A 27,594-nucleotide genomic window follows, 5' to 3' on the forward strand; every position below is an offset into this window, starting at 1 on the left:
GGGGGTAGGTGGGTGGGCAGCAGAATTATGACTAAGGTGCACAGGTTTCTTTGGGAGATGACACAAATTCACTGTGGTGATGTTCACATAATTCTGCATATACTAAAGCCATTGAATTATACATGTGGATGGCATATGAATTATACCACACTAAAGCTTTTTTAAAAAAAAAACAATAAAATGGTTAAAATTAAAAGGCTGACAATACTAAGCAATGAAGAAGCTATGAAGAAACTGGCACCCCCATACAATATTGGTTCAAATCCCAGTACCACTATCCCCTCAAGAATATAAAATGGTAGAGCCTTTTTGGTGGTTTCTTAAAATATTAAATACGCACTTAATGTATGACCCAGTGATTCCACATAAGAGAAATAAAAATATTTTACTTGCAAAAAAATCACAAAGATTCATAAGAATGTGCATCATCATTACCAGCAGCTTAAAACTGGACACAATATGGTCTACTGGTGAACAGAAAAACAAAATGTGATTTTCTATTAATAAAAAAGAAGGAACTGCTGACATGCAACATGGATGGGCTCAAAAACCTAATGCCAGATTCCTGAGCACATATTGTAGGATTCCATTTATAAAAATTTCTAGAAAAGGCAAAACTGAGGCTTTTACAGAAATAAATGTGGTGGTTTCCTAGGCTACGATGGTAGCAAAGACTGCAAAAGGACAGATAGGTCAAAGAACAGTTCTAAAACTGGATTCGATATAAATTTACTAAAACTCAAAGTGTACCCCTGAAATATGTGAATTTTATGGAATATGAACTACACTTCAATAAGGCTGTTTTTAAAACTCATTAAATTGAATACTGAAAAATTAGTGAATTTTAATAGATATTATACCAATTCACAATTCATCTGATTTTAAAAGAAAATATAACTTCAAATTATAAACTTAATGACATCTTGTTACATGTAACTCATAACTCACAGAAAAAAATTTAAAAGACTACTGCATATTCCAAAAGTAAGACTATATACTGACATCATATAAAAGACACTATTTGCTTGCTGGAGGTGTAACCCAGCATGTACTTAGCATACACAAGCCTTGGGGTTCACTCCTAAACATACCCACATGTGTATGTACCCAATTTACTCAACATTCAATTAATGCATAAATTTCAGTTTCATAAAGAAGAAAATATAAATTTCCATTCAATAGAAGTGACCCAAAGATCACAGAAGGAACTAATCATATCCAAAACAAAGTAAATACAGGTTGAAATTGAAATATAGTTGGGCTAGTCATGTAAGACATTAAGCCAGAAATTACTACTCAGTAAAAAAAAAAATTTTAAACAAAAATAAGACTCCTTAATGTAGGGCATGGAGGCTCATACCTGCAATCCTACTCCTTGGGGGTAGAGATCAGGAGGATCAAGGTTCAAGTCAACCTGGGCAAAAAGTTCAAGAAACCCCATTTCAACCACTGGCTGGGCACTGTGGCATATACCAGTTATCCCAGCTACTTGGGGAAGCACAAATAGGAGAACTGGTGTCCAGGCCAGCACTGGCATAGAGTAAGACCCTAACTCAAAAATGACCAATATAAAAAGGCCTGGCGGAGTGGCTTAAGTGGTAGAATACCTGTTCAGCAAGTTTAAAGCCCTGAGTTCAACGCCTAGTACTGCCAAAAAAAACAAGATTTAACTGAAAAACTAGGTCCTTAAATTGTAGAACTAAGAAAACTTTCTTAAAGATTTATTTTAAGTCCAGTGCCAGTAGCTAACACCTCACTACATGGGAGGCTGAGATTGGAAGAATCGCAGTTCGCCTAGCCCAGGCAAAAAGTTCCAGCAACTCTATCTCAACCAATACCTGGACACAGTGGTGAGCACCTGTCATCCCAGCCATGTGGGAGGCTGAGATAGGGAGGAAAGGGCTGGAGGCAGGGCTCAAGCAGTAGGCACTTGCCTATAAAGTACAGCCTGGAGTTCAAAACTCAGTACTGCCCCTTCCCAAAAGAATTATTTTTAAAATTAAAAGCCATAAACTTTAAGTCAGTTGAACTTGTTTAACTCAAAAGGTACGATATAAATTAAAGGACCAGTGCAAATGTCCTGAGTTTACTTTTGAGTGGAACGCCCTCACAAGTACTATTAAGAGCATTTCTAAAACTCCACACAGTTGGTTTAAGTTTTATCATCCAGATAACTGCATTTCCAAAGCAGCCACTGCTTTTCACATAGCTTTAAACTAACTGTATTTAAAATAAACAATGCCAGATAAATTAGTAGAGGGGAAGCAAAAACCACCTTAATTAAAAAAACATCTGGCTGGGTGTGGTAGCGCATGCCAATAGTTACAGCACTCGGAAGACACAAGCAGGAGGATAAAGAGTTCGGGGCCAACCTGGAGCAAGACCTTGTGCTCACCAAAAAGAAAAAAAATTCTAAGTAAGAATTCAGTAACTAAAGATGTTAAAGAGGACCAAGGTTAACATATAACTTAATGTCACATAAATCAGCTGTCCTCATGGACAGAAATAAATGGTAAGATTCATGACAATCAGTTGGATATCAATACAGCAATGTCATAGGCCTGGTAGAGTGGCTCAAATGGTAGCGTGCCTGCCTAGCAAGCACGAGGCCCTGAGTTGAAATTCCAGCACTGCCAAAAAAACAGTATTAAAAAAACAAAAAAAGGAATATCATTAGTGTAAGACTTATCTTTCTCAGATGTAAACTCTCATAGACTTAGCACTTGCTGCATTCCTGGAGAAAAATTATATATAAAACACATCTACAACAGAAAGATTTAGTTTACAAGTTCCTATTCTCATCCTATGATTCCAGGCCACACAACTGCCTTGAGACAAAATTAAAAATAAGATAATATTGACAGAATACTGCTACGTTTACAGATTGTTAACCAGCTATGTACTGGTTTGATATAATTTACCAAATTATATCAAAGATTTATTTCCAAAATGGCTATTCATATGAGGAATGAAAGTGGACTCATCTCAAACTATATACAAAATTCAATGCAAAATGAATTAACAATTTAACTGTAAGACCAGAAACTGTAAACCAGTAGTAGAAAACATAGGGAGAAAACCATACATTAGTATAGGCATTTTTTTTTGGATTTGATCCCAAAAGCACAGACAACAAAAGCAAAAATAGACAAGTGGGATTACATCAAACAAAAAAGCTTGACATAGCAAAAGGAAACAAAAGTGTACAGAGACAACCTAAGGGTTGAAAAAAAAATTTGCAAGCCACACATTGATAAGGAGTTAATATCCAAAATAAATAAGGAGTTTAACTGACTAGACAGTGAGAAAACATAAAACTCAAAAAATGGCTAAGGGACCTGAATAGACAGACATTTCTCAAAAGAAGACACACAAAGGGGCAACAGATACATTGAAAAAAAAAAAAAAAAGCTCAACACTGCTAATCACTGGGGAAATGCACATTAAAATTACATTGAGATATTATTTCCTATCTGTCAGAATGACTTCTCAGAACAAGGAAATATACTAAGTGTTGGTAAGGATGTGGGATAAAAGGAGCTCTTGTATACTGTTGGTGGGAATATAAATTACTATAGCCATTATGGTGTCTCTGTGGAGACACCTCAAAAACTTAAAATAGAATTACCATATGATCCAGTATTCCTATTTCTGTGTATTTACCCAAAAGATTTAGTATCAGTTTGTCACAGATGTCTGCACTGTCATATATTCATCCTAGGACTATTCACAAAAGTTATAGAATCAATCCTAGTGTCCAACAAGAGATAAATCTGTAAAGAAAATACAGTATATATACACAACAGAATATCATTTGACCTTTAAAAAGAAAGACATTCTCACTTTTATAAACATGGATAGAATTAGAGAATATTATGCTGAAATAAGCCAGGCACAGAAAGAAGAGTATCACATGTTCTCACCTAGATGTGGCAGAGTGCAGAATGATAGAACCTAGAGGGTAGGTGGGAAATGATGGTCAAAATCTTAGACAGGATGAGTAGGAGAGGAATTCTGTACAGCATGGCAAATAAAGCTAATAATAGAGTATCATACATTGCAAACAATTGCTTAGAAAATAAATGTCAAATGTTTTCACCACAAAAAATGTTAAGCACTCAGGGGTTAGCTTAGCAGCAGAGTACTTGCCTAGCATGTGCAAGGACCTAGGTTGGATCCCCAGCACCATGCCAAAATAAAACAAAAAAAGGAAAATGAAAAAATGTTAACTCTTTGAGGTGATAGATATGTTAATTAGCTTGATTTAATTATCCTACATTGTATTTATATATCATAACATCCTTTTGTACCCCAGATACACAATTATAAACTGTCAATTTACATTTTAAAACAAAGAGTATTTAGTGCCTTTAAAAAATTTTATTCCCAGGACCATGTGATCAGAGAGCTGAGTGGACAGATGGCGGATTGGAAGTAAGCAGTGTCTTTCAGCTTCTCTGTGAGTGTGTTACTCAGAGAACACACTGAAGTTGACAGAGACATAGGTACTCTGGTTATCAGCCCTGAGCTCACTGCAGTCCAAGGGCATGGCAGAGGGGAGAAACAAAGGGAAAGAGGAAGAGAACTAGTGCGGGAAAACTAGCAGCAAAACACATGGGAAAACAGAAAGGCAGTCTGAGCTTAGCTGATCTGGGAGCTGCACAGCATGCTGGCACTTGAGAGATGCTCTGCAGTTCCCTATGTAAAAGCACGCTGCTGGAATGGGGAGTCATGGTGAAAAGGTTGTGCCCAAGGTTGCTGCTATGGCAAACTTAAGTCCTTACATTGTTTTCCCTTTTCTTGGAACTCACAGCAAGCACTGCCATGCTGTCCCTGCCAGCATCTATCTAGTGGCCCAGTGTGGCCCTAGTGGACCAACACTGATGCAAGCGCATTGAAAAATATATGCAATAGGATTCATCAGTGACACAGAATGGAGCAAGCTGGGCTTGCTTTCCCTTTTGGAACTGGTGGCTTGGGTGGCTGCCTAAAGAGGGTCCAGAGATTGAGCAGGCATAAGTGACTGTGGCCAGGGATTAGGCCTCAGAAAACCATAGTCATGGGTAGTGGTGAAAAGCACAGGACCTACTGTAACCCCTCCACCTTGCACAATTTGTCAACTTGCCTTCTGTGTGGGCTCACAGGGGCCTGAGATCTTGAAGTGTAGTGGAGCTCAATGTCAGGCTGGCCTTGGCCAGTAAATCAAGTTAATCTGTCAGAAGTAAACTCCAGCTGGGGGAACTTTGGTTCTGTGCTACCTTGAACTAGTGAGCAAGGAAAACTGAAAGCCATTCCAACCAGCTTAAGACCCAAACCATGGCTACTGACCAACTGGTGAGCAAAATAAACAAACAAACAAAAAGGAGCGAATATCCCTCCATCTCTGCTCTCTCCAAGGGGTGCAAAGCCTAAGAAGACACAGAAAAAAATGCAGATTGGCAGAGGTAGTATACATTAATTCTTGCCTGCATAAACATTTCAGCAGAGACAATACTCAATACCTTTTTTTTTCTCTTGTAGTACTGGGCTTTGAACTCAGGGCTTCATACTTGCTAGGCAGGCACTCTATGGCTTGAGCCACTCCACCAGCCCTGGTTTTTGTGTGTGTGTGTGTGTGTGTGTGTGTGTATGTGTTGGACATTTTCAAGACAGGGTCTCGTGAAATATTTGCCCAGGCTGGCTTCGAACTACGATCCTCCTGATTTCTGCCTCCTGAGTAGGTAGGATTACAAGTGTGATCTGTATTTTTTTTTTTTAACATTAAGATCCTTCTACACTGGGTGTGATCGTGTACACGTGTAAATTCAGCACTAAGGAAGCTGAAATAGGATGACTGAGCTTTTAAGGTCAACCTGGGCCACACAGTAAGTTGAAGGCCAGCCTGAGGTACATTAATAGCAAGGCCCTGCTCCCATCCCACCAAAAAATGATCTTTCTTTTTTCTTTCATATTTGCTGACTGGTTGACTAGTGTATGTGTGTGTATATATACAAACACACACACACATATATATACACATACACACATGCATATATTTCATGTACATTTATATATATTTTATCTACATTTTAATTTTATTTATGTAGTATTTACTATATTATAAATTATATATTTATTTTACATAAATTTAATCTATTTTATATATGTTTTAATATGTATATATGTTTTTATTATTCTGTTTTTTTGTTATCCTTTCTCTTCATTTCCTTCTAATAGTACAATTACTTTATTCATTCTAATTATGGCCTTCATTTTCCACCATCTTTTTGCTTTCTTCCTCTTCACATTTTGAATATTCTAACTTTTCTTTTGCTTTCCACTCCTCATTTTCTTCTCTTTTATTTATTATTTTTCTTTATTACATTTTAAAACTTTTTGGTTTATACAACACCACCATTCCTGTTGTTGTTGGAGTGGTGGATGCTGGAGTTGGTACTTGGTTTTACTTTATTTCCATATATAGCTCACTACTATTTGTTGCTGTTAACAGTTATTTGTTTTCCCCTTACTATGCAGTGCTGGGATCAAGCAGGACACTTCAAGCACACTGTGTAGATGCTGTGCTACTGAACTCTACTCCAAGTCCAGCTAAGAATCAGCAACATGTTGTTCTACACATAATCTACCCCTGCTCAAACTTCGGCCAATTTTTTTAATTCAAAGAATAGGGAGATAAAAGCCCAAAGATGATGACCAGGCTCCACGTAAGCAGAGCTAAGGGGTTGGAAGGCAGGGTGTGTGTGTTCTAAATACCTGTTCCTATAGCAATAGTGGAGAGAAACAAGAAGACTATGGGCACCACAATTACAAGGGATCATAACATAGGGGGTTCCCATATCCTTTCAGACTGTAAACTGTTGCTAAGACTAGAGGAGTAAACACAAAGGGCGTACCCTATATACTCTGCCTGATCACCTTGAAGTACCCCATTCTTGTGAAATCTAAAAAGAAAGCAGGACCTTTAGGTTTCAACACAATATGCACTGTGTCAAAACCCCCACAGGGAAACTATACTACAAAATACAACACTTCACAACAATCTAATACCTTAGAACACATCATTAACAGAAGGCTGCTCCCTAAAAGGGCTCTCACATAAAAGTGGAAGAGATATCCATTCCAAAAGATGTGCAAATCTCAACAGAGAAATACAATAAATATGAAAAAAAAACAAAGGCAACATGATTTCCCCAAAGATTAGTAATTCTCTAGCAAGTGACTGCAAAGATAATAAAATGGATGAAATGCTGGGTAAATAAATCAAAAAGTGTTTTTAAAAAAGATCAATGAATTCCAAGAAAATATAGAAAAACAATTGGACAAATTAAGGAAGACAAAATTCCAAGAAAATATAGAAAAACAATTGGACAAAATATGAATGAGTAGCTCAAATTTTGAAAAAACCTAACAGGAATCTTGGAAACAAAAAATTCAGTAAGTTCAAATAAAAAGCTCAATGGAAAGCCTCACCAATAGACTAGATCAAGCAGAAGAGAAAATCTAAGGGTTTGAAGATAAGTTTGATGAACTAGAACAATCAGACAGTAATAAAGAAAAAAAGAGTAAAATTCTGAACAGAACATGCAAGATTTCTGAGATGTGAGTAAAAGATCAAACCTACATTATTTTTGGCATATAAGAAAGTACAAAGGTATAGTGTAAGGCATAGAAAACCTATTCAGTGAAATAATAAAAGAAAATTTCCCAAGTCTTGTGAAAGATATGATCATCCAAGTACAAGAGGCATTTAGAACACCAAACAGACATGACAAGAAAATAACCACTCATGCCATATTACAGTTAAAATGCCAAAAGTAAAGAACAAAAAAGAATATCAAAAGTTTTGAGAAAGAAGTACCAACTCACTTATAAAGGCAAACTCATTAGACTTCTTACAGCCAGGAAATCGTAGGATGATGTATTTTATGCTCTGAAAGAAAATAACTGCCAACCTAAATTACCATATCCAGTGAAGTTATCCTTCAGAATTGAAGGAGGAAATGAAGACCTTTCAAGATAAGCATATGCATATATGGAACTATCACAACAAAACCCCTAGTACAATTAATATATAATAATAAAAACATTTTTAAAAAGTCTAAAAAAGTTAGTGTAAACTAATGCACTTCACATCTATTAAGTCAGCTTTGCAGAAGATAGTTGAAGGAATCCTACACTTATGACCACTCAGCCAGCACTGCAGGAAACACAGGGAAGAGGACAATAAACCACAAGAGCACAAGGAAGAATAAATCTCACCAGAAGAGTAGATAAACAAATAAGATCCTAGAAAAAAAATCAAACATTACAAAAACAACAAAATGACAGGAATTAGTCATTTTGGTCATTTATAACTATTATAAACCTGAATGTAAATAGTCTTAATTCTCCAATTAAAAAAGACATTGAATGGTCAATTGTATTAAAAAAAACAAGATCTGATTGTGTGCTGTCTTCAGGAAACACACCAAACTGGCAAAGACATACACAGACTGAAAGTGAAAGGATGGAAAATGATATTCCAAGCAAGTGATTCTGAAAGTAAACAGGAGTAGTTATATTCCTATCTGATAAATCAGATGTCAAGCCAAATTAGTCAGAAGAGAGGAAGACCAGTTATTACATACTTGTAAAGAAAATAATACATCAAGAAGATACAATAATAACTGTATGAACGAATGTTGGTACACTCAATTTCATAAAACAAACACTACTAAACATAAAGTGAGAGACAGGCCCTGATGCAGTTATACTGGATGACTTTAATACCTACCCCATTCTTACCAAAAGATGGATCATCCACACCCCCAAAAAACAAAGAAACTTCAAATTAAACTATGCTCTTACATACATCTATAGAATGTTCCATATAACCACTACAGAATACACATTCTTTTCAGTAGTTCATGGAAAATCTTTCTCTAAAATAGATACTTTAGAACATAAGGCAACTCTTAATAAATATAAAAAAAAACTGAAATAATTAAGTTACATCTAATCAGATCATAATAGAGTTGAAAACAGAAATCAACAACAAGAGAAACTGCAGAAACTATACAAACATAAAGAATGGACAATACACTTTTGACTGATCAGTGTGACTCACTGAAGGAATCAGGAGGAAATAAAAAAAATTCCTAGAATCAAATGAGAATGGAAACATGACATATCAGAGTCTGTGGGATACAGCAAAGGCAGTTTTAAGATGGAAGCTCATAGCTACAAGTGCTTACACTAAAAAAATCATAGAAAGCAGGGCGCTGGTGGCTCATGCCTATTATCCTAGCCACTCAGGAGGCAGAGATCAGGAGGATGGTGGTTTGAAGCCAGCCCAAGCAAACAGTTTGCCAGATCTTATCTTAAAAAAACCGTTCACAAAAAAGGACTGGGAAGTGGCTCAGGGTGTAGAACCTGGGTTCAAACCCCAGTTCTGCAAAAAAAAAAAAAAAAAAAAAATCATGGAAGCCAGGCATGGTAGTGCATGTCTATAATCCCAGCACTTGAGAGGCTGAGGCAGTAGGATCACAAGTTTGAGGCTGGCCTGGGCTACATAGTAAGTTCCAGGCCAGTCTGGGCTGCATACTCTCAATTTAAAAAAAAAAAAAAAAAGGTCCAAACAAAGAAAAGCTAAAAAAACAGATACAGATTAAATAGTCAATGGTCAGCATCAGAATTTATAGACACTCTTTGTGTGATGAACACTGCACTGTGCTATATACTTTAAATGCAGTTAATCAATCCTCAAACAAAACTAAAAGTTTAAGTCTACTGCTATCCTCAATGACAAATAAGGAAACAAGTTTAAAAAACACCTCAAAATAAACATTCAAGCCAGGTGTGATGCTTCATTCCTGCAGCCCCAGCTATTTGGAAGGCAGAGAGAGGAGGATCATGGTCTAAAGACAGTCCAGGCAAAAAAGTCAGCAAGACCCTATCTGAAAAACAATCTAGCCAGGCACTGGTGAGTCACAGCTGTAATCCTAGTAACTTGAGAGGCTGAGATCAGAATGATCATGATTCATGTCATTTGCCTAGGCAAATAGTTTGGGAGACTCCCCCATCTCCAAACTACCCACAGCAAAATGAACTGGAGGTGTGGCTCAAGTAGTAGAGTGCCGGCTTTGCAAGTGTGAAGCCCTGAGTTTAAAGCCCAGTCTCAGTCTCTCTCTCTCTCTCTCTCTCTCTCTCTCTCTCTCTCTCTCTCTCTCTCCCTCCCACCCTCCCTCTCTCTCTCTCTCTCTCTCTCTCTCTCTCTCTCACACACACACACACACACACACAGAGATACAACCTAAAGCAAAAAGGGAGTGTGGCTCAAGTGGTAAAGCACTTGCATAGCCAAGTACAAGGCCATGAGTTCAAGCGCCAGTACCACCAAAAAACAAAAAATAAAAAAATAAACATTCAACAATTTTAACAGGTACTCCTATGTTGTGTGTGTGTGTAAATATATATATATATATATATATATACATGTAGTCCGTTATATCATCTAACCCTCACAATCCTTGTTGTATGCTAATTTAAAAGGAATTTTTATACTTATTTTCTAGACCAAAAAAAGCAGGGAAATTATTTAAATAACTTAAGCAGTGATGGAGGCAGTGGTAGTAGGAAAAGTAAAAGCAGTAGCACTACTTACCAGGCACAGTGCCAAGAATTATCTATTCTCTCATTTAAATCCTTTTAACTCCTCAAAGTGAGCCTGAGATTACAGATGAGGAAAACAAGTAGAGAGAGGTTAAGGTGCTTCTCAAGTTTAGAATTCTAAGTGGCAGAGCCAAGACTCGTGTCAAGTCTGTATGAGTTCAAAATAAAGGTTCTGAACTTTTGCCACTTTTTGTTAGTCTTATTCAATGCTGCAAGAAAAGAAAGAAAAACTTCATCATTAAGATTAATTCTCAGAGTTTAGTGTTTTGGGTATCTTCCTAAGATTTTCTTTTACTTGTCCACAGACATTCTCTCTTTTAAACAAAATTCTGTAACAAAATACCTAATAGCGTTTTCTAATAGCGTTTTCTTGCTTTTTTAAGCCTAAGATTTAGCTTTGGTCTTAAGTGTTTCCAGAGAAAAATTGGGGCTGCATATAGGATCATCCCTCATCATATTCTTTGCAAATGTAGATATCCCTCTGTTACAGCAGTCACTCAATTTAAAGATGTGAGGGAATAAAAGATCATGATTCTTTTCTTTTCTTCTAGTGCTGGAGATTGAATACAGAGCCCCTTGCATACTAAAGCAAGCCTTACACCACTGAGCTACATCCTGGCCCTCATAACTTTTTTTAACCAAATAATTAGGGTCCTCATACACACACACACACACACACACATATATACTGAAGTTTTTAATGTTTTTAATCATTTAATCTATTTGCTCATATTAAACACAAAGTTCAAAGTCTTTGGAGATACTTAAGACCACATACTCATGGAAGGAATTGGTTAAGAGCCAAATGGTATTGAAGGTATCAAATGGTTGGTTACTTGAACTGCCCCATTATCACCTTAAACTCCTTAGTAATAAAAGATTAAATGTATCCAAAAGGTTAGTTACATTTTTGAAAAAGGAACTAGGAGAAAAGGTAATTTATACCATTTTCAAACTGTCTAGAAACAATTCAAACATGTAGTTTAAACTCCCTTGGAATGTGGCCTTTCTGTATATAGCTAGCAATCAAGAGCATACAAGGCATGTTTGGAGAATAAGAACAGTTAAGATAAGGAACAGAACCAATGTAAGAGATAGAAGATAAAGCCAGAGTTGACTCTGACTGCTAAGTTAAATTGCTTGAATTTTTTTCCTGTAAGCCATGAGAAGATAGGTTTCTGAGAAAACAAAACAAAACAAAACAGCTTTTTAGAAAGCTAAATCTATACTGTAACCAAAGTTGACTAGCAGAAAAATGTAAGTAGAGTAGTCAATAAAAATAATGTTGTGATACTTTATACATGGGAAGATAAAGGAAGTAGCAGAAGGAATGAAAAGGCCTAATTTCAAAGAATGGTTATTACAAAGAATGATATGAGAGGACTGGAGACAATAAGGTAAATTTAATTCTAAAGTACTGACTAATAATTGAACCTGAGAGAATTATATAATCTTAAAATAGGAAAACCCAGAGAATCAGGGTTCCCCTATACCCATCCCTGGGAAGAGTAAGGTGGGGATAAGTATTAGAAAGGAGATAAAAAATGTCATTTTTAAAGTACTGTATTTAAAGTTAGAGTTTTCTCAGACTGTAAGTTGCTAGACAGAACACTAAGAGGATGGACTAGAAATGATTGTTTCCAAGTAATTAACATATTCCTATCTTATATTTGTAAAGTGTTTTGGTCTCTACAGCAGATTTTTCAAGTATATTTCCTAGTTTGAGCTCCGCAATTTCCCAGGAAGGTAGGCAGGTCAAATATTTCCATTTTCCAAATATAAAGGCATAAAAAGCTAAGTCGCATAGCTAGTGGTAATAGGACAGAAACAAAAATCTAGGTAGGTGGATCCAATAGTGCTATGCTACATTTCTATAACATGATACCATGGTGACTCCATGCTTCCTTAAAAAGTCACACAATTACATCATTCTGTTGCTTTTAAAATGTGATCAGAGAAAATCAGCATTTTCCGCTCAACTGTTTCACATCATATATGTTAATGGACTACAAGTTTATTTTATCACTTGATTGCAGCACACCTATTGCTCCAAGTTCCTAAAAACTGAGTTAAACTAAGCAGGAAAGACAGTCAAGTGGAGAAATGTCAGACATGTGTGTGAACTTTCCTATTACATATGAAAAATGAAACCAAGCGACAAACATTCCAGTTTCCTAGTGATATTATATAAATTATATTATTCTCTATTCTGTATTGCTCCAATTTCAGTATGTGTTGCCAAAGTGAGCTACATGTCTTAACTGGGCAAACTGTTTTTAACAAATAAAATACTGACAGCTGGAAAAAGTACACCCTAAAAGTATAACAGACCAGTCCCTGTTGAATATATTAGCTATCTTCCTGTGGTAAAATTTATGTAGTTTGAAAATTATCTCTGCAATATCCCTAAATATATTTACAACTAATTATATCAATTCCCATTAATTTTATCCCATGAAATCTCACACTCCGGCTTCTCTCTTCTCACACCACTATCTTAAGTCTTATGTACATCATCTCTTGCATGGGTTTTCCTATGAGCTGCTTAATTGGGCTCTCCAACCTCAGCATGTCTCTTTGCAGATTATTTTATACAGTACTGTCAGATTAACTTTCCTCACGCACCCATTACCATGACAATGTCCTTTTAGAAGTCTTTGTTCCTTTCTCCTTTTTAAAGCTGAGGGTTTACTATGCAGCATCCATATACTGGGCATGCATTATCTCATTTAACCCTCACAACAGTCTCCTTGTTTAATTTTAAGTATCTTACTTAGCAAGGTACAAAATTTGTTCCATATCAAAGACAACACTGGGCCTGGAGCCTGGTTGACACCTGGGCACTTTAACATTCTGTAGGACACATTACAAATTCCTTAGCCTGATATACCTATGGTTCCCTGTAACTTAGTCTTAGAATACTTTTCCCACTTTATTCTCCCTTTCTGATCTCCTGAATCATACTACTTGCTTTTTCTCATACAAGATCTGCAATTTCTCACTATTGTACCTTGATTTATTGTTTCTTGTACCCAGAAAAAAAAAATCCTTTCTGCTCAATTTTTTAATCTGTTAAATTTTCCTCTTCCATTGAGTATCTTATAAAATCTTCTTTAAACCTGTCTGCTTCCACAACCTACCCTGCGATGGTACTTAACCTATGCTTCTTATGCACCATTTTTCTTTTTTGTTTTTTTAAATTATGGATATAAATTTTTTTAAACTTTTATTTTATTCATATGAGCATACAATGTTTGGGTCATTTCTCCCCCCTTCCACCCGCCCACTCCCTTACCCCCACCTCCACTCCCTCCCTTACCCCCCCTTACCCCTCGCTACCTGGCAGAAACTATTTTGCCCTTATCTCTAATTTCGTTGAAGAGAGAGTATAAGCAATAATAGGAAGGAGCAACGGTTTTTGCTAGTTGAGATAAGGATAGCTATACAGGGAGTTGACTCGCATTGATTTCCTGTGCATGTGGGTTACCTTCTAATTTAATTCTTCTTGAACTAACCTTTTCTCTAGTTCCTGGTCCCCTTCTCCTATTGGACTCAGTAGCTTTTAAGGTATCTGCTTTAGTTTCTCTGCGTTGAGGGCAACAAATGCTAGCTAGTTTTTTGGGTGTCTTAACTATCCTCATACCTCCCTTGTGTGCTCTCGCTTTTATCTTGTGATCAAAGTTCAATCCCCTTGTTGTGTTTGCCCTTGATCTAATGCCCGCATATGAGGGAGAACATACGATTTTTGGTCTTTTGGGCCAGGCTAACCTCACTCAGAATGATGTTCTCCAATTCCATCCATTTACCTGAGAATGATAACATTTCGTTCTTCTTCATGGCTGCATAAAATTCCATTGTGTATAGATACCACATTTTCTTAATCCATTCGTCAGTAGTGGGGCATCTTGGCTGTTTCCATAACATGGCTATTGTGAACAGTGCTGCAATAAACATGGGTGTGCAGGTGCCTCTGGAGTAACCTGAGTCACATTCTTTTGGGTATATCCCAAGAGTGGTATTTGAATATAGGTTCTCGAAGTAGTCTCTGATGATTTTCTGGACTTCCATGGTGTTTGTTATCTCCCCTTTTGCATTCCTGATTTTACTAATTTGAGTTTTTTCTCTCCTCATTTTAGTCAGGTTTGCCAGGAGTCTGTCGATCTTATTTTTTTAAAGAAACAACTTTTTGTTTCATTAATTCTTTGTACGGGTTTTTTGGTTTCTATTTCATTGATTTCAGCTTTTATTTTTATTATTTCTCTCCTATTTGTTTTGGGATTTGCTTGTTCTTGTTTTTCTAGGAGTTTGAGATATATCATTAGTTCATTGATTTGGCATCTTTCAGTCTTTTTAATATATGTACTCATGGCTATAAACTTTCCTCTCAGAACTGCCTTTGCTGTGTCCCACAGATTCCAATAGGTTGTGTTTTCATTTTCATTGACTTCCAAGAACTGTTTAATTTCTTTTTTTTTTTTTCATTTTTCTTTTATTATTCATATGTGCATACAAGGCTTGGTTCATTTCTCCCCCCTGCCCCCACCCCCTCCCTCTCCCCCCCCCAATAACCAGCAGAAACTATTTTGCCCTTATTTCTAATTTTGTTGTAGAGAAAGTATAAGCAATAATAGGAAGGAACAAGGGTTTTTGCTGGTTGAGATAAGGATAGCTATACAGGGCATTGACTCACATTGATTTCCTGTGCGTGGGTGTTACCTTCTAGATTAATTCTTTTTGATCTAACCTTTTCTCTAGTACCTGTTCCCCTTTTCCTATTGGCCTCAGTTGCTTTAAGGTATCTGCTTTAGTTTCTCTGTGTTAAGGGCAACAAATGCTAGCTAGTTTTTTAGGTGTCTTACCTATTCTCACCCCTCCCTTGTGTGCTCTCGCTTTTATCATGTGCTCATAGTCCAATCCCCTTGTTGTGTTTGCCCTTGATCTAATGTCCACATATGAGGGAGAACATATGATTTTTGGTTTTTTGAGCCAGGCTAACCTCACTCAGAATGATGTTCTCCAATTCCATCCATTTACCAGCGAATGATAACATTTCGTTCTTCTTCATGGCTGTATAAAATTCCATTGTGTATAGATACCACATTTTCTTAATCCATTCGTCAGTGGTGGGGCATTTTGGCTGTTTCCATAACTTGGCTATTGTGAATAGTGCCGCAATAAACATGGATGTGCAGGTGCCTCTGGATGGGTTAATTCTTTTTGATCTAACCTTTTCTCTAGTTCCTGGTCCCCTTTTCCTATTGGCCTCAGTTGCTTTTAAGATAACTGCTTTAGTTTCTCTGCGTTAAGGGCAACAAATGCTAGCTAATTTTTTAGGTGTCTTACCTATCCTCATCCCTCCCTTGTGTGCTAAATCTTTTATCATGTACTCAAAGTCCAATCCCCTTGTTGTGTTTGCCCTTGATCTCATGTCCACATATGAGGGAGAACATACGATTTTTGGTCTTTTGGGCCAGGCTAACCTCACTCAGAATGATGTTCTCCAATTCCATCCATTTACCAGCGAATGATAACATTTCGTTCTTCTTCATGGCTGCATAAAATTTCATTGTGTATAGATACCACATTTTCTTAATCCATTCATCAGTGCTGGGGCATCTTGGCTGTTTCCATAACTTGACTATTGTGAATAGTGCCGCAATAAACATGGATGTGCAGGTGCCTCTGGAGTAACAGTCTTTTGGGTATATCCCCAAGAGTGGTATTGCTGGATCAAATGGTAGATCGATGTCTAGCTTTTTAAGTAGCCTCCAAATTTATTTCCAGAGTGGTTGTACTAGTCTACATTCCCACCAACAGTGTAAGAGGGTTCCTTTTTCCCCGCATCCTCGCCAACACCTGTTGTTGGTGGTGTTGCTGATGATGGCTATTCTAACAGGGGTGAGGTGGAATCTTAGCGTGGTTTTAATTTGCATTTCCTTTATTGCTAGAGATGGTGAGCATTTTTTCATGTGTTTTCTGGCCATTTGAATTTCTTCTTTTGAGAAAGTTCTGTTTAGTTCACGTGCCCATTTCTTTATTGGTTCATTAGTTTTGGGAGAATTTAGTTTTTTAAGTTCCCTGTATATTCTGGTTATCAGTCCTTTATCTGATGTATAGTTGGCAAATATTTTCCCCCACTCTGTGGGTGAAGAAATGTTTAATTTCCTCTTTTATTTCATCGATGATCCATTGTTCATTAAGTAATGAGTTATTCAGTTTCCAGCTGTTTGCATGTTTTTTGTCTTTATTTTTGTTGTTGAGTTGTAGTTTTACCGCATTGTGATCAGACAGAATGCATGGTATAATTTCTATTTTCTTTTATTTGCTGAGGCTTGCTTTGTGCCCTAGGATATGATCTATTTTGGAGAAGGTTCCATGGGCTGCTGAGAAGAATGTCTATTGTGTAGAAGTTGGATGAAATGTTCTGTAGACATCAACTAGGTCCATTTGATCTATAGTATATTTTAGATCTAGAATTTCTTATTGATTTTTTGTTTGGATGACCTAACGCACCATTTTTCTACTTTGAAATCAAAATGTTTATTAGTCTTATTCATCCAAGTTAACTGCAAGCCCTCTGAGGCAGAATTAATATCTAATTCATATCTGATAAGCTCATACCCTGTACAATAGTCCTCCCTTAGCCAGTTTCACTTTCTACTGTTTCAGCTACCCAATGTCAAAAAGGATGAGTTCAGGATTAAAATGTGTATATATATATATAAAGAGAACATTCATCCAACTTTTATTACAGTATACTGTCATATTTACTTTATCAGTTAATATTAATCTCCTCCTGTGCCTCAATTTATAAACTAAACTTCATCACAAGTATGTATGTATATACAGGAAAAACCATAGGCTTGGTACTATCCACAGTTTTAAGCATCCACTGGGAGACACAGAAAGGGGAACTATACACATACATTCAATTATTATTTTTTTTAAAGACAATCTTTTTGCTTAAAGAACTACTCATTTCTACTATGAATATACTCACAATTTTACAAATACAGTTAAATAAATATGAATTTGCTGGGGAACGGTAAAAATGGCCATTAAACCTAAAATTCATTGTAAGGACAGAATGCCATTTGTCAGAGATACACATAGGAGGCTGGGTTATGGCCATTCTTCCATCAAGTATACACTTTCCTTTAAAGTCATGCAGAGTGATCCTCATCACCACAAAAGTAAAGTAATGAGGAGGAGTAAGTGTTTAAATACCTCTCCTAGGGACAATGTTCCCAAGGGAGGAAGAACTATAAATTCTGGAAGAATGAAGACATGAAATAAAATAGGAACCTTAAGGTCCAAAAATGTTTACAAAATACAGATACTTCTAAATTGATGTGAATTAGAAGATCATTTAATGGAGTATATTAGGACTCGAGTAGTCCACACCCCTCTTTAAAAAGTCATTATTATTTACCTTGGGCTAAAATAAAACTAAGACTATAGCAAACAGAAAGAGTATATGCATAGGTATAAGGTGTATGGCTAGGGGGGTAGCTCAATGGCAAAGAAAAGAAAAAAAAAAAGAAATAGGGTAAAAATATACACATACATTATATATACAGAGAACACCTAGCATACTATTTATGACAGTGTTAAAAGTTAAAACACCCAAACTCATTACTTACCAAAGGAAAGAATCATTAAAGTAAATGATTTAAAACAAAATAATTTAATATGATCTACTACTTTGTTATTAAAGAATTAACAATATCAAGCCAGTAATCTGAAATCACGCAAATTTATATATGGGTCTGGGCCTACTTATCCTCATCAAAATCTTTTCCATACTGTTATATACAGCTCAATCCAGAAGGACCCAGTGATACCTCAGACTTAATAATCATCTTTTCTTTTTTTTATCAGCGCATATTAATTTTACAGAACAGATTTCATTATGACATTTTCATACATGTGTATGTTTTTTATCATATTCACATCTCCATTACAAACCAGTCTTAAAGCACTTTTCTGTATTACTTATTTTAGCATTAATCTGTCCTGCCTGGCACTGTCATCTACTATTAATTTTTTATGTCTGAGTACTTTCCCAATTAGGCTGCAAATACTCTGTAGGAACTCCAATCTATTGATAGCAACTCTTCTCACCCCTGCACAGTGCCACGTATGCTCATATTAGAAACTTAATACCTGCTGCCTTAAGTTTGAATGAGCAATTAAATAGTAAATATAAGGGAAAGAGAAAAAACATTATTAACTTATTACAAAAAAATATTTAAAACCCAAGGAGAGAAGATCTCCCAAATAATTTAATGACAATTATAAGGAACTAGTTAAGTGATGCAAATAAACACTATCATAATGACAGCAATGTTTTACAATTACTTTGTATCTTGGGCCCTTGATACACAACTTTTGTGTTGTGTAAGTGGTGTTTGCATAGTTGTATTATACTACATATGCATCTGAATACAGTAATAAGATTCCATAAAACTTACTGCAAAGAATTCAATGCCTCCCCACTCTACCTAAGTTCTACCTAGAAACAACCACTTTTTGTCTTTCACCTGTTTCATTTTGAATTTACCTTATTTGTAGTAACATGTATAGAAACAGGCTATATGTACACTTCAGGTAATTCACATACATTTTATATGTATACATACATGCTACTTCTTGGGTGTTTTTTAGTCATAGATATCTGCTGGCCATCTATAGAAAATGAGAATTAACTCATATTACAATTCCCTCTACCCATGTTGTATTTCAACTTTTAATTAAATCACTGCAAATACATCCCTACATTCCCTGGTAGAAGAATCAATCTTTCTTATAAATGAACACAAACAAATCTACCTGTCATTTTCTTGTGTGTGTGGATAGAGAGGGAAATGAAGGGAAGAAAGAAGGGAGTGGAAGGGATGGAGAAAGAGAGAGAGAGCAAGAGAGCGCTAGCTTCCAGAGCTATTTATCCTCCTGCTCTTTGCAGGAAAGGTCTTTCCTTTCTGCCTAGACTCACCTTTCACCCTTCCATCTGCTCCAGGTTTCTACAAGACTGACTTTACAAACTTCATTACCTATGTTCTCTTGTCCTCTTATCTTCCAGAGGGTGTAGACAGTCGGAAGTACCCAGTGGAAAGAAACAAAGAGTGGTTGGGTTCTTTATTCTCCCAGCTACCTCATGTGGACTGGCAAGGGTTTATAATCCTCTAAGGCACAGTTCCCATCAGGTGGCCCCACTTCTACTACTTCTAGGTAAATTCCAGGAACTAGTTCTCCCTCTCCTTCAGGCTTAGGCATAATAGGCATCCTGCTGTTGCTAAGCTTAGGCTGTTTCATCATCCCTTGCTAATTCCCTTATCTTGGCCCATAGCTTTGTAAACTTCCATTAAACTCTGTCATTACTGGGGTTTTGTCCTCCATTTCCTGCATGGAACCTAACAGAACCATGCTCTAATTTAAATTCCTTCTCTAAGTGTATCATCTCTTCATCCTTATCCCAGGAAATTTGCCTCAGATCTACTCCCGTCTTGTCCAATAGTTTCTAAGGAAGGGTACGTGGGGGCAAATTTTTTGAAATCTTGACTTACTTGATACTAAAACAGATCACATCCTGGAGATGCTCTTTTCCTTCCCTGCCCCCAACCTTCTCCTAGCTTCTTCACCACTATACCTCACAAATGCTAGGCAAACACTCCACCACCAAGCTATATTCCCAGTCCCATCTCACAGCTTCTAATGACTTCTGGCCATCTTGTTCTCAAGGAAATACGGTGAGAATGACTACAATAGAAGCAAAAAGTGTGGTACTGATATGTAAAAATAGTTACTTTGGTATAAGTCTTTTGTGTATCTGTATGAGTAACCAATAATGTCCAGTGTTGGGAACTGTACAGACTTTATGTGTTGCTGATTCTATAGAACAATACAATGTTTTGGGGGGACAATTTTGTAATAGCTACCAAAATTTTAAACCAAATAATGGGTTTATTAATTTCTCTTCTAGAAATCTACCTAATATGACGCATTTCTAGAAGTTAAGTCATTGTAGAATTATTTGCAACAGATGGGAGGGGTATCTAAGTGTCCATTAATAGGAAATTGAATAAATTATAGGAAATCCATATAATAGAATACCGTGAGGCTATTAAAGCTACACTGTCAAACATGGTAGTTTCTAGCTACATGTGGATACTTAGTACAAGAAATATGGCTATATTTTGGTAAGATTCAACACCAGCTCATGATTAAAGCTCTAAGAAAACTCGGACTAGAAGGAATGTACTTCAACAATATAAAGGCTATATAGGACAAACCTACAGCCAACATCATACTTAATGGGGAAAAATTGAAACCATTCCCCCTTTACTCAGGAACGAGACAAGGGTGCCCACTCTCCCCACTCCTATTCAACATAGTCCTGGAATTCCTAGCCAAAGCAATAAGGCAAGAAGAAGAAATAAAAGGAATACAAATAGGTAAAGAAACAGTCAAAATATCCCTATTTGTAGACGACATTGTTCTATACCTCAAAAATCCAAAACACTCCACCCAAAAACTTCTAGACATCATAAACAGCTTCAGCAATGTAGCAGAATACAAAAATCAACTTACAAAAATCAGTAGCCTTTCTATATATCGATAATGAACAAATTGAGAAAGAATACAAGAAAACAATTCCATTTACAATAGCCTTAAAAAAATTAAATACTTAGGAGTAAACTTAATGAAGGACACGAGTGACCTCTTCAAGGAGAACTACAAATCACTGAAGAAAGAGATCAAGGAAGACTGCAGAAGATAGAAAGATCTCCTATGCTCATGGATTGGTAGAATCAACATAGTAAAAATGGCTATACTACCAAAAGCAATCTACATATTCAATGCAATACCCATCAAAATTCCAATGACATTCATCACAGATTGAAACATCTACCCTAAAGTTCATTTGGAAACACAAAAGACTGCAAATAGCCAAGGCAATACTGAGCAAAGAATAATGCTGGAGGTATCACAATACCTGACTTCAAACTATACTACAGAGCTATAGCAATAAAAACAGCATGGTACTGGCACAAAAACAGATATGAAGACCAGTGGAACAGAACAGAGAAGCAGGATATGAATCCACACAGCTATGCCCATCTTTTTTTGACAAAGGTGCCAAAAACATACTATGGAGAAAAGAGAGTGTCTTCAACAAATGTTGCTGGGCAAAGTGGCTATCTGCATGCAGAAAACTGAAAGTAGATCCATGCCTGTCACCCTGCACTCGTATCAACTCAAAGTGGATTAAGGACCTCAATATCAGACCCAAAACTTTGCAGCTGGTACACAAAAGAGCAGGGAATACCCTAGAAACAATAGATATAGGCAAGGACTTCCTCAGTAGAACTCCATCAGCCCAGCAACTAAGAGAAAGGATGGACAAATGGAACTATATGAAATTAAAAAGCTTCTGCACAACAGAAGAAATGGTTTCTAAATTGAAGAGACCACCCACAGAGTGGGAAAATATTTGCTAGCTATACATCAGAGAAAAGGACTGATAACTAGAATATACAGAGAGCTCAAAAACCTACACTCCCCAAAAATCAATGAATCAATAAAGAAGTGGGCAACTGAACTAAACAGAACTTTTTCTAAGGAAGAAATCCAAATGGCCAAAAAACACATGAAAAAATGCTCACCATCCCTGGCCATAAAGGAAATGCAAATCAAAACCACATTAAGAGTCCACCTCACCCCTGTTAGAATAGCTATCATCAAGCACACCGCCATGAACATATGTTGGAAAGGATGCAGGAGATAAAGGAACCTTCATATGCTGCTGGTGGCAATGTAAGCTAGTACAACCACTTTGGAAAACATTATGGAGACTCTAAACACAGATCTGCCATATGATCCAGCTATACCACTCCTAGGGATATACCTGAAGGAATGCGACTCAAGTTATTACAAAAGCACCCGCACACCCATGTTTATTGCAGCACTATTCACAATAGCCAAGCTATGGAAACAGCCAAGATGCTCCACAACTGACGAATGGATCAAGAAAATGTATTTATACACAATGGAATTTTATTCCGCCAAAGAATAAAATTTTGTCATTCGCAAGTAAATGGATGGAACTAGAGAATATCATCTTAAGCAAAGTTAGCCAAACTCATAAGGCCAAAAATCGCATGTTCTCCTTCATATGCAGATTATAGGCCCAAAATAAATGCAGTAGTATTATTGGTCATGGGTCACACACTAAGGGGAGAACACACATGGGAGAAATAGGGAAAGGAAAGGAAACCTAAACCTTGAATGTACTTGATGTGCTCCCTGTTGAGGAGGGAATAAAGTAATCTTAAATCGGCAGAGGCCACTATGGGAAGGGGACCAGGAAGTACCAAAGAGGTCTGGTAGAAATGAACCAGTGTGGGTTGTAATACACATGTGCATGGAAGCAATGCCAGGAATCTCTCTGTATAGCTATCTTTATCCCAAACTAGCAAAAATGATGTCTTTCTTATTATCTCTTATGTTTTCTCTTCAATAAATTGGGGAAGAAGAGAGCAGAACAGGTTCTGCCTGGAAGCTGGGGATTGAAGGGGTGAGGGAGGAGGTGGCACAAACAATGTATACACATGTAAGTAAATTAAAAAAAGAAAAGAAAAATACACCTATAATAACTGAAGAACTAAGTTTGAAATTTTATTTAGAATAATTTTAATTTAATAACAGATACTTGATTTAATTATCAGAAAACATTTAGATATTTTTGGAACAATCTGGTTATGTGAATCTATTTTTTCAACTGTAAATCTAATAAAATCTAAATACAGATCAATCACAGCCATGCCTCAATGAGGGGGATAGGTTCAGAAAAATGCATCATTAGGCAGTTCTGTCATGTGAAGAATGTACACACAAATTCAGATGATACAGGTTAGTTGAATGAGGTCTTCTCATGAAACCAAGATATGCAGTAAATATGAGATGTATGAGGCTGCTGCTGGTATAAAATGGCATACTGTTTTATAGTACACTTTTTTTTAACAAGTGAAAGTACACACAAATAATTCTAAAAGTACAGTATAGCTCACAGCAAATAAAGGAATTTGCACTTCACATAATTGTATTGCTATACTTCATAATATCACTAAGTAATAGGAATTTTTCAGCTCTATCATTATAATCTTCTGAGACAACTATCAAATTGACCAAGACATTGTTACACAGTGAATGAATTATTTCTAATGAAAATTTATTATTCTAATTGAGATGTGTATCAGTGTAAAATATGCACTGGATGTGAAACTCACTACAAAAAGATTTAAAATATCTCAATTATTTTTTATATTTAATAGACATCAAATGGTCATAATCTTTATTAATCACACAAAATAATGTTTCATTATGGGATTTTCATACTTCATACTATGTATTTCAATCATATTTACTCCTCCATTATCCTCTCAACCTCCCCTTCCCAACAGTTCCTTTCTGATTTTTTTATTTTTATTTTGTAATCTGGATTCCAAATATGAGAGAAAAACATATGCTTGTCTTATTTTGGCTTGTTTCACTTAACATGATGATCTCTAATTTATTTTCCTATAAATGACATAATTTTGTTCTTTACTGCTAAAAAATCTTCATTGTGTATATATACAATATTTTCTTTATCCATTCATCTGTTGATGAGCACCTAGGCTGATTCCATGACTTGGCTATTGTAAATAGTGCTGCAATAAATATGGGTGTGCAATATGCTGACTTACGTTCCTTTGGGTAGACATCCAACAGTGGTATAGCTGAATAATATGGCAGTTTCATTTTTAGTTTTTTGAGGATCCTCCATACTGATTTCTTTTACAGCTAGACTAATTTACATTCCTGTCAATAGTGTATATGGGTTTCCTTTTCCCTGAATCCTTGACAGCATTTGTTGTTTTCCCGATGATAGCCACTCTGACTGGAGTAAGATGAAATCTCAGTGTCATGTTTTATTTTGTTTGGCGGTACTGGGGTTTGAACTCAGGGCTTCATGTTTGTTAGGCAGGCACTATGTCATTTGTGTCATGCCTTCAGCCCTCAATGTCATTTTGATTTACATTCTATTTATGGCTAAGGATGCTGGAGATTTTAAAAAGGTATTTATTGGCCATTTGTACTTCTTTTGAAAACCATCTGTTCAATTCATTTGCCCCTCTATTGATTGGATTATTTGTTCTTTGTGTTTAATTTTCTGAGTTCTTTATATATTCTGGATATTAACTCCTTGACTCTTCACTTTGCTTCCTTTGCTATGCAAAAGCCTTTTAATCTGATCAAATCTTGTTATTTCTTGTCATTATTTCATGAGCTATTAAGAGTCCTATTCAAGTCGTTGGCTACACCTATACCTTAAAGTGTTTTCCCCTAGTAGTTTCAAAGATTCAAGTCTTAAATTAAGATCTTTGGTCCATTTTGAACTGATTTTGGTACAGGGTGAGAATTAGGGATCTAGTTTCAGTCTTCTAAAGATGGATGCCCAGTTTTCCCCATACCATTTTTTAAAGAGGTTGTCTTTTCCCCAAAGTATGTTTTTGGCACCTTTGTCAAGATTCAGACTGCTAAAGCTGCGTGGGTTATTTCTTGAGGCTCTACTTTTTTTTTTTATTCATATGTGCGTACAATGCTTGGGTCATTTCTCCCCCCTCCCCCCCATCCCCTCCCTTACCACCACCCCCTGCCCCCTCCCTCTCCCCGCTTACCCCCACGATATCTGGCAGAAATTATTTTGTCCTTATCTCTAATTTTGTTGAAGAGAGAGTCTAAGCAATAACAGGAAGGAACAAGGGTTTTTGCTAGTTGAGATAAGGATAGCTATACAGGGCATTGACTCACATTAATTTCCTGTGCATGTGTATTACCTTCTAGGTTAATTCTTCTTGATCTAACCTTTTCTCTAGTTCCTGGTTCCCTTCTCCTATTGGCCTCAGTTGCTTTTAAGGTATCTGCTTTAGTTTCTCTGCGTTGAGGACAACAAATGCTATCTATTTTTTTTAGGTGTTTTACCTATCCTCATATCTCCCTTGTGTGCTCTCGCTTTTATCATGTGCTCAAAGTCCAATCCCCTTGTTGTGTTTGCCCTTTATCTAATGTCCGCATATGAGGGAGAACATATGATTTTTGGTCTTTTGGGCCAGGCTAACCTCACTCAGAATGATGTTCTCCAATTCCATCCATTTACCAGCGAATGATAACATTTCGTTCTTCTTCATGGCTGCATAAAATTCCATTGTGTATAGATATTGATCCTCTATTTTAATCCATGGGTCTACACATCTGTGTTTGTGCCAGTACCTTGCTTTCAGTTACTATAGCTCTGTAATATAATATGAAGTTAGACATTATGATAGGAAATTATAATTTTGATACAAGTAATATATACTACTAAAGTTAATTTTGTTTCTAACACTAGAGTCCAAACCCAAGGCCTCATACATGCTAAGCATGTAACACATGCTCTACTACTAAGCTACTCCTCCAGCCCTTTCTCTTTTTTTTTTTTTGGTGGCACAGAGGTTTGAACTCAAGGCCTTGCACTTACTAGGCAGTGACTCTACTACTTGAGCCACGTTACTAGCTCTTTTTTGCTGTACTTGTGTTTCAGATAGGGTCTTGCTTTTTGATGGAACCAGCCTCGGACCACAATCCTCCTACCCTTGCTTCCCCAGTTGCTAGGATCATAGGTACATGCTTATTTGAGTATGGGGTCTCACTAACTTCTGGCCAGGACTGGCCTAAAACCACGATCCTCCTGATCTCTGCCTCTGAGTACCTAAGCGTACAGGCTTGCACCACTAGCCTTTTATTTTAATGTGGGTATGAAGCTCTGTATGAGCTGCTATGAAACAAAGACAAGTTAAAGAGCAAGTTTAGGATGAGTACTTGAATATTGCCTACTCTTATAAAGAGACATAAAATATATGTTTATAAAGTTATTAACAAAGAATATACACAATATTGTTTTCAATTACTATTTCTGAAAAGTGAGGATAACAGATCTCACAGTTCTTACCTTGTAACTTCTGTACTGTCTGGATACCTTACAAAATATTCACCCCCCCCACAAAAAATAAAATGTGTTGCCTTTATAATATTTTTGAGAGGGAAGGAACCACAAAGATACCAAAAGCAACATAGAAACTTAAAATACCAGGGAGGGCACCAACACTTTAAAATACAATGCCAGGGCTGGGGACATGGTTCAGTGGCAGAGTGATGGCCTAATATGTGTGAGGCCTTGGGTTTGATCCTTAGCACTGCAAAAAAAAAAAAAAAGTCAGGTTCATAATTCTGATGGCCTTAATTCTTTTACCATGTTAATAACTCACAATGACAAATACTCAAAAAAAAAAAAAATGCTAACTACCAAACTCAGACAGCCATTGCTTTGCTTTCACTATATCCCACATAGATTTTCTCCATCCCCTCTAATCAATTATTTTCCTCAATACACGTCTGAAGTTTCAAGCATCTAAAGATATTCCAGCTTCAGACCCACAGTTTACTATAGGAAAAGACAAGATCCAAAGATCAGCAAATTAGCAGATGATTATCTCTACCTAGATGGCTTATTGGTATGCAAATCAAAAACACTGGGGGAGAGAGGATATTGCTTTGTCACTTAAAAAATACCAAATAAGCACTTTATAGAATTATCAGAACAGGAATATTAATCAAAATTAAAACCAATAAAGACATATCTGGAGTTACCTGTAAATTAGACTGAAGTAGCCATACAATATTTTTTTGGCGGTATTGGAGTTTGAATTGAGGGCCTCATGCTTGCTAAGCTCTATCAGTTGAGCCACTCCACCAGCCCTGGGTATTTTCAATATTTTCCTGTTCAATGTCACTAGAACAGGAAAGGAAAATAATCTGACAACAAAGACTGATGAGAATATAAATGTCACCTAATTTAGAATC

At 36.5% G+C, this 27,594-nt stretch overlaps 1 protein-coding gene across 4 annotated transcripts in view; it reads right to left on the reverse strand.

Annotated features, from left to right (window-relative positions):
• The window catches only part of Pals1 (protein associated with LIN7 1, MAGUK p55 family member), a 93,064-nt gene that overhangs the window by 50,903 nt on the left and 14,567 nt on the right, over positions 1 to 27,594 (reverse strand). The gene's annotated exons all lie outside the window — the stretch shown is intronic.

Source organism: Castor canadensis, chromosome 3 (assembly GCF_047511655.1).
Source record: "Castor canadensis chromosome 3, mCasCan1.hap1v2, whole genome shotgun sequence".
In the NCBI taxonomy this organism is placed as follows: Eukaryota; Metazoa; Chordata; class Mammalia; order Rodentia; family Castoridae; genus Castor; species Castor canadensis.